Consider the following 7,219-nt stretch of genomic DNA (forward strand, 5'->3'; position numbering starts at 1 on the left):
ACAGCTGGGGTTTCTATTCCATGCCCTTGAACCTCTTCTTCTGATCTGCACTGCCTAATACCACAGCCACTAGCCACATGTGGCTAATGAGCACTTGATTTGGGGCTAGTATTTGTGAAGAACTGGTGCTCATGGTATTTAATTTTAAATGAATTTGAATTTTAAAATGGAAGCTGTATAAGGTATTCTTCCATTAAATGCATCTTTATAGGGGCGCCTGGGTGGCTCAGTAGGTTAAGCATCTGCCTTCAGCTCAAGTCATGATCCCAAGATCCTGGGATAGAGCCCCATGTCAGGCTTCTCTCGCTGTCAAACAAATAAATAAATAAATAAATCTTTAAAAAATGCATCTTTATAGTATTGAAAGGACAACATTTTACTTTAACCATTCGCATCTGGATTGAGAAGTGCTGTAGGTGCAAAGTACACACCAGATTTCAAAAACTTAACATAAAAAAAGATTGTAAAATATCTCAATATTATAAAGGCATTGATTACATGCTGAAATATTATTTTGGACATAAGGGGTTAAATAAACTATCTTATTAAAATGAACTTTACCTGTCTCTTTTCACATTGTTTTTTTTTTTTTTTTTTTAAGATTTATTTATTTATTTATTTGAGAGAGAGAGTGAGAGATAGTGATAGAGTATGAGGGAGAGGGAGAATCAGGCTTCCTGCTGAGCAGGGAGCCTGATGCAGGACTTGATCCCAGGGCCCTGGAATCATGACCTGAGCCGAAGGCAGACACTTAGCTGACTGAGTCACCGAGGAAAAAAGGTTTTCACCTTGTTAATGTGGCTGCTAGAAAATTTAAAATTGCACATGCGGCTCCCATCATATTTCTGTGTACTTTACATATACGCCACCCATTCTGCGCTCGCTAAGTGTCAGACTCTGTGCAGAGCACTTTACATACATTTACCTCATGGAGAACTTAAAGGAACTATTTGTGGGGAGCGATACTGTCTTCATTTCGTAAGTGGGCAGAGAGAGGCCAGAAGAGGCTGCTTTACACAGAGCACTCAGTTGATTAGGGGTAGACGCATGGCTGGGTTTGGTTCCTCAGCTGGTGGCTGCAACCATTACGTGCTCAAGGGCAACTTACTGTGTAGAACTGTGCCCAGATCACTGCGGTTGGTACAGCTAAGCTGCCGTAGCTTTGCGGGGCTGCTACCAGTGAGTGTGGCCAGAAAACCTCGAGAGAATCGATTTTCAGGCTACGATTTACCAGAGGAAGCTGGAACTTCCCCCACGTACCCCACGTACCAGCTGCCATCCCAGGCTGGATCGAGTGAATCAAGATTGCGTGAGTATATCTGGTATCTTACCCTCCTCCCCCATTAACAGCAAGCAAAGGATTTCGAGGTGTATATCCAGCCGGTAGAAATCCAGACAGGGTAGTGATGAAGGTTGTGTATGGGGAAGCTAGTGCAATGTTATCCTGAACCCAAAGAACAAAGTCCATAGAGACACTTGGGAAGCCCACGGGTTACTGACAACAGTCCACTTCTGTTTTGAGATGTTTTCTCATGCACTTCAGTGGATGTGAGTAGAGAACCTCAACTTCATGTCCCTTCTTCCTCCACAGACATTTTTGTTAAGATTAGCTCTTCATTTTTTAACTACAGAAAAGCACAAGCAAACACTGGCGTTTTTTATGTGACCTAGATGTGTTTGCTTTGCAGTGGACTCTACGAAATGTCATCACCCCCTTGAGGGTTGATTGGACACTAACTTGACACCTCCCAAAATGCTTTGTTTGATCATTGTGCCGAACTCAGACACGTGCAGGTTTATTGTAACGTATTCCGCTACTGTGGCTGGAAGTGTTTTGTGGGCATCTCTCTGCACACTGACAAGAAAGAGTGGTTTAGGAGATGGCCATGGATCTTTTTACTACTGTGGTAATAATATTTTACATTTCAACAGCGACTTTCAAATCACAACATCTCACAAAGCACCGGAGGTTGTGATAATTTGAAGCATTGTTGAAATACAGCAAGTGCGCTGACAGTCCAACATCACGTGTCACCTTTGAGTCCAGGAAGCAGGGGATAGAAGACTGCTGCTGTAAGAGGGAAATAATAAAACACACTTCTATGATGGTTAGACCTGGGAACTCAGAACACTTTTCAGGGTTTTCTCTGCAAATCTTTATTGTTCTCATCAGATCTCAATAAAATAGGATGAGATCAACAACTAGTAGCTACTCCTTTACAAGCTCAGAAATAGAGACAGAGAAAGAGTTGGATTTTGGAAAGATTACCAAGTCAGGCCGTGATGGGGTCAATCAGCGGATGACCTGGCTCATCCGTACCCACCTGACTGGTCATGACACGCTGACCCTGGACACGTCAATTCTTGTTATTTTCCATTACATCAAGTGCCTGTCCTTGAAACAGAGAGAGGCTTAGCAGAGAGAAACATCCCTCCTGTAATCTTTCCTATTCCCTCGTGCTCTCCTGCTATCTATCCTGTGTTCTTCCTTCCTCTTCCTTCCTCTCCTGTCTTCTTCTCTCTCCCTCACATTTTCCCCTTTCCTCTTTTTCTTTACCTTCCATGTTTCACTCTTTCACCTAAGAAAATGCTTCACTCTCCTCTTTCCTGGGAAGGAGTTAAATCCTATTTGTGATTCCCTTTTGGTGGCTACCAGGTCCAACCCAAGTGGTTATCAACCTGACTCAACAGAACTTTTGGGGGTATGCCCTTCCACATTTGGCCACTAGGGGGCGTGTGCGCAATACTGTGGTTTTTATCAGCGGCTGTAAGACAGAACCCAGAGGGCTCTCTTCCTGTTGAAAGAAGAGTCGGCTAGAGGCCTGGAGTTTCCATCTACCAAACAGCGAGGGGAGGGACTTGACTTTTGGGGAACATGGGTATAGAGACAGATAGATATCTTCAGTATGTGAAAGCCTGAGCTGAAAGGTCCCATTCCATCTATCCTTAGACGTGGGTGGAGAGAGAGAGAGAGAGAGAGAGAGAGAGAGAGAGTGTGTGTGTGTGTGTGTGTCCAGTTCCCCACTTACTACCTTCGAGTCACTTAAATGTTCTGGGTAACAGTTTCTTCACCTCTAAAAACGAGTGACTTGTGAGCTAGCTGATCTCTGTGGCTCCTTCCAGCTGTATTTCTATACATTGAACACAGGAGGTTTGGGGACGTTGACTGAGTAAAATAGGACAGAGCCCCTAACAGACCAACTAGTCCTCAGTGAAGGCATTCCTGAATTATGGCTGGGCTTTGAACTTTGGAAGGCTCCGGACTTTGAGGAGTTCCTCCGTGTCCTCCTGCTCATGTGTTAAGCCTTTTTAGTCTACTCAAGGTTTGAAAATGCATTTCCTGTAACTGTCTGGAGCCAGGGATCGGAGCGAACATTCTTGGTGCCTTTCTGCCTGACACATAAATGACTGATTTCTAGGTAAGGCTGTGCCATCTTTTGGTGCTTGTCTTACATGACAAACTCATTTGTCTCAGGTAGCTGGAAAGTGGTGCTGTCAGAGGCTGTGTTTGAGGACAATGGACTTGAACGGGTGTCAAGGGCTTGCTGCGAACTGACCGCCCAGCCAGAAGCTAGGGCTGCGGAGGCAGAGGGGTCTGCAGACGACTGGCCCCCGGGGCGATGTGTGCTGTGTGCTCAGGAGCAGGAACGATGCTTGTGGGGGATGGGGAGGACAGAGAGTCAAAAGCTTTCAGCACGGTCACTTGGTGTCCATGATGAGCCTTACGGATCCACTTTGCCACCATCGTGGGAGATACGGATTTCCTCTCCCTGCCCAGAGACATCAAGTACCTGACTCAAGATCACACAGCTAGTAGGCAGGAGATCCAGGGGTCAAACCGAGGCCTCTCGGGCTCTTGGTCCAGATTTCAACCTCACCACCCATGGCACTGCAGGGTCTTGGGGGATCTGAGATAGGGCTCACCTTTCTTAAACCAAAGGAATAGGACACTTGTGTGGACAGCAATCTGGCAACAAACATGATAACTCAGAAACACGCTGCCCGCTTTTGTGTATTCTCTGAGGCATGCGGTTGCTGTGGCAATGTCTGAGAGGCTGGCAGGTACTTGTCCACACCAATACGTGGGTGTGGTAGGTGGGAGCTGGGTGGGGATTCTGACAGACAGCCATGGTGGTGGTTGGCTGGAATAACGGGGCAGCTCCTGAGATGGCATGGGGACGGCGACACTTGATGAGGCTGGTTTTAGACGTGCCCCTCTATCTCTGGGGCCGGGAGGTGAACCCCTGACATATAAGAGCCGGGAGAAGAGCTTCTTACTACAGCTGAGGGCCTCCACTCCAGGCCAGATGCAAAGTATGCAGATGGGACAGTGGCCCCAGTGGCCCAGCCTGAGGTGGCTTTGCGGAAGTCTGTTTGGTTCATGGCTGGTCACTTGTACCCAGGGCAGTCCCTGCCCTTGGCATGTGCTCAGGAAGTACTGGTAGGTGCCTGGAGAGACCCCTGGCCTGAAAGTGAGAAGACCCGAGTTTGAGTACCATCTGCAACGGCTTGCAAAATAATCGGAACTGTTCCCAACATCAGATTTCCTCATCATCAGAGGGATCCGAGGGTTAGCGCCCTCAGGAGTGGTCCAGGTACGGAGGGGCCCCACAGCCAGCAGCTCAGCCAGGTTGGTGGGTGGGGACAATTTCCTGAGCGTTTCACAGAGACATTCGTCTCCTTCCTCCCTGGAGGACCCCATGTGGGTACTCATGGTGCTGGGCACCTGCCCTCTTGGAAGGTTCAGAGAGAAGGAGGGTCCGGAGCAGAAGATTCAGTGCCTCTGCTGTCAGCTTCCTGGTATACAGCCCTCCTCCCCAGCTGCCAGCAAGACTCCTCTGCCAACCTTGCCGATGGAGGAGGGCTGGACTCTCACAGACTGACACCTGGGAGGGAAGAATGGGGAAGGGAGGGAGGCCTGAGGGTCCATGAGTCTAGGATCCCTTACTGACAGCCGTGGGACTTAAGCAAAGTATCAAATTGCTGTGAGCCTCGGTTTCCTCATTTGTAAGTGGTGATAAATAGTATGTTCCCTACCGGTTCTTGGGAAAACTGAAAATAGTGAATGAAAGAGCCTGCCCCTTAGTGAGTGCTTAATGAAAACAGCGATTACTCAAAGTGTGGACTGTTACTGGGGTAGAGGGCCTGAATGGAAAGGAGACTGTAAGGCCAAGTGATGAGGGGGCTGCTGAGTGTCCAACATCTGGTCCCCCTTCTCCTCCCCTGGGGCTCACCGACATCCCAGAACTCCCCTTCTGCCTTCCTCCTTTTAAGTGTGGCTGTCAGGGACTCACACCCTAGCATGTAGGTCCTGTGATGCAGGGGCATGAGCCGGAGGTATGTGCATTCCATTCCAATGCTGTAGGAGAAAACATTGCCCCATGAACCTTTCCAACTGCTCTCTAGGGCTGTGGGCATAACCCTGGATTTGGAGATGTGGTCTCTGAAGCTCACACAGGTGAATGAGCCAAGGTCCCACAGAGAGTCAGGGAGGGGCTGGGGCTGCAACCATCCATGTTGCTGTCCCAGAAGCCCCATTCTGGGCCCCGGGTGAGAAACAGAGCCCTGGAGTCCCAGGTCCTTCACTCAGTCTGCCCTGGGGCAATGCACGGTGTCCTGCAGTGAGGATCCCACGGGGTAGTGTTTGCTAAGTGCTCCTGGGAGCTACAGTTGAGGGGAAGGAGAGATTTGGGAGACCAGGAGGAGAGCCATGCAGGAAGAACCCCAACAAAGACCAGCTAAGCACTTACTAGGTGCTGGAGACTGTTTTGGGGATTTCATTATGAGTTGCCTTGTTTAATCTTCATGGCTCTGTTATGAAATAGGTTGTATTCTCATCTCTACTTTACAGATGAGGAGACTGAGGCACACACAGGTCACAGCTAGTGAGCACAGAGCCATAATCGCAAATCCAGGCTGTGGGGTCCCAGAGGCCACATATTTACCCTATCATTTGACTGCCTCTTGAGAGTTCAGACCAAAGAGAGACATGAAGAAGATTCTTACTGGGAACTCTGAAACGACACTTCTGCAGGGAGCCACTGCAGTCTAGGGGTGGAAAAGGGGACGGGGTGCTTGTGCCTGAGGACAGTGGGTACTGGGGGCTGGGACTCAGAGCAGCTTAGCGCTCCTTGATTCCCACTCTCAGCCTCTCTGGCTGTGGAGGCCTTCATGTGCATGGGAGGAAGATTCTGCTCCAGGCAGCTGGCCACAGGAGTGGCATTCCACTGGTCTGTTCCTTCAACAAACATTTCTGGTGCCCCCACACCTGTCCCAAAGGCACCAGGTGTTGGGGACCCTCCCTGCAAAACAAAATTCTTGCTCTGCCCCAAGATGCTCATGGTCTCACGGTAACAGAATTACCAGCTGTGAGCCAGGGCTGACCAGAGCAGGGGAGGGGAGGGGAGTGAGGGTGCCTTGACTGCTTTGCAGAGGAAGTCTTGGAAAAGCTGTCCAGGGAAGGTGACACTGCGGCCAGGACTTGGGATGGGGTTTGGAGGGGGAAAGGCAGCACAGACTCAGGAGTCTTTGGTCGGCTGGGGGACATTTTACTCCACATGCTGAGGAAACCTGAAAACGTCCTGAGGGAGGGCTTGTTGGGGAAGGGGACGGAAAGGGACGGAGGACATCAGCACCCACGTGCATCAGGGGACTCTCCCCACGAGGGACAGGCTCCTGCAAGGCTCCCTCTTCCTCCTCCAGGCACAGCCGGTTTATGGGAGATCTGAAAGACAAGCCGGTGGCAGTCGGGATGACAAAGACGCCCTGAAGGGCACGCGTTTTTATGTAATCGACCTCAGCACCTAGGGTCCCGCGTTAGGCGCCGACGAAGGACGGCGCGCCCGCGTTATTTCCTTGCAAATAGGAGGGGACAGCAAAGCGAAATAAGTTAGGGAAGTCCCGAGAGCCTTAGAGAGCAGGGCGGCTCGCCCGCCCCGTTGCCTCTCCCCAGAGCCCGCTGGGGCAAGCCCGGGCTCCCCCGCTGACCTCTCTCCCGGCCGGGCCCCTGACTCCCCTCCCGGGCACGCTCGCCGGGTGACCTTGGGCGAGCCGCACGACCTCTCCGGGCCTCAGTTTCCCGGCCTTCGCAACCGGCAGCGCCGTGACCGCACAGCGGGATTCCCCCGCGCCCCCGGGGCTGGAGCAGAGCGCGCGGCGGGCGGGAAGCGCCGGGACCCCCTTCCTCGCGGACAACCGCGCGGCGAGGGGCGGCCCCCCG

The 7,219-nt window shown here is 50.9% G+C and overlaps 1 protein-coding gene across 1 annotated transcript in view; it reads left to right on the forward strand.

Moving 5' to 3' along the window:
* Positions 1-1,032: 1,032 nt before the first annotated feature.
* KHDRBS3 (KH RNA binding domain containing, signal transduction associated 3) overlaps positions 1,033-7,219 on the forward strand; it is a 199,774-nt gene continuing 193,587 nt past the window's right edge. Inside the window, exon 1 of the transcript XR_004300830.1 lies at positions 1,033-1,309. The gene's annotated coding sequence lies outside the window, so the exon portion shown is untranslated. The remainder of the gene's footprint in view (positions 1,310-7,219) is intronic.

The sequence above is a fragment of the Phoca vitulina genome, unplaced genomic scaffold (genome assembly GCF_004348235.1).
Source record: "Phoca vitulina isolate PV1807 unplaced genomic scaffold, GSC_HSeal_1.0 scaffold18, whole genome shotgun sequence".
Taxonomy (NCBI): Eukaryota; Metazoa; Chordata; class Mammalia; order Carnivora; family Phocidae; genus Phoca; species Phoca vitulina.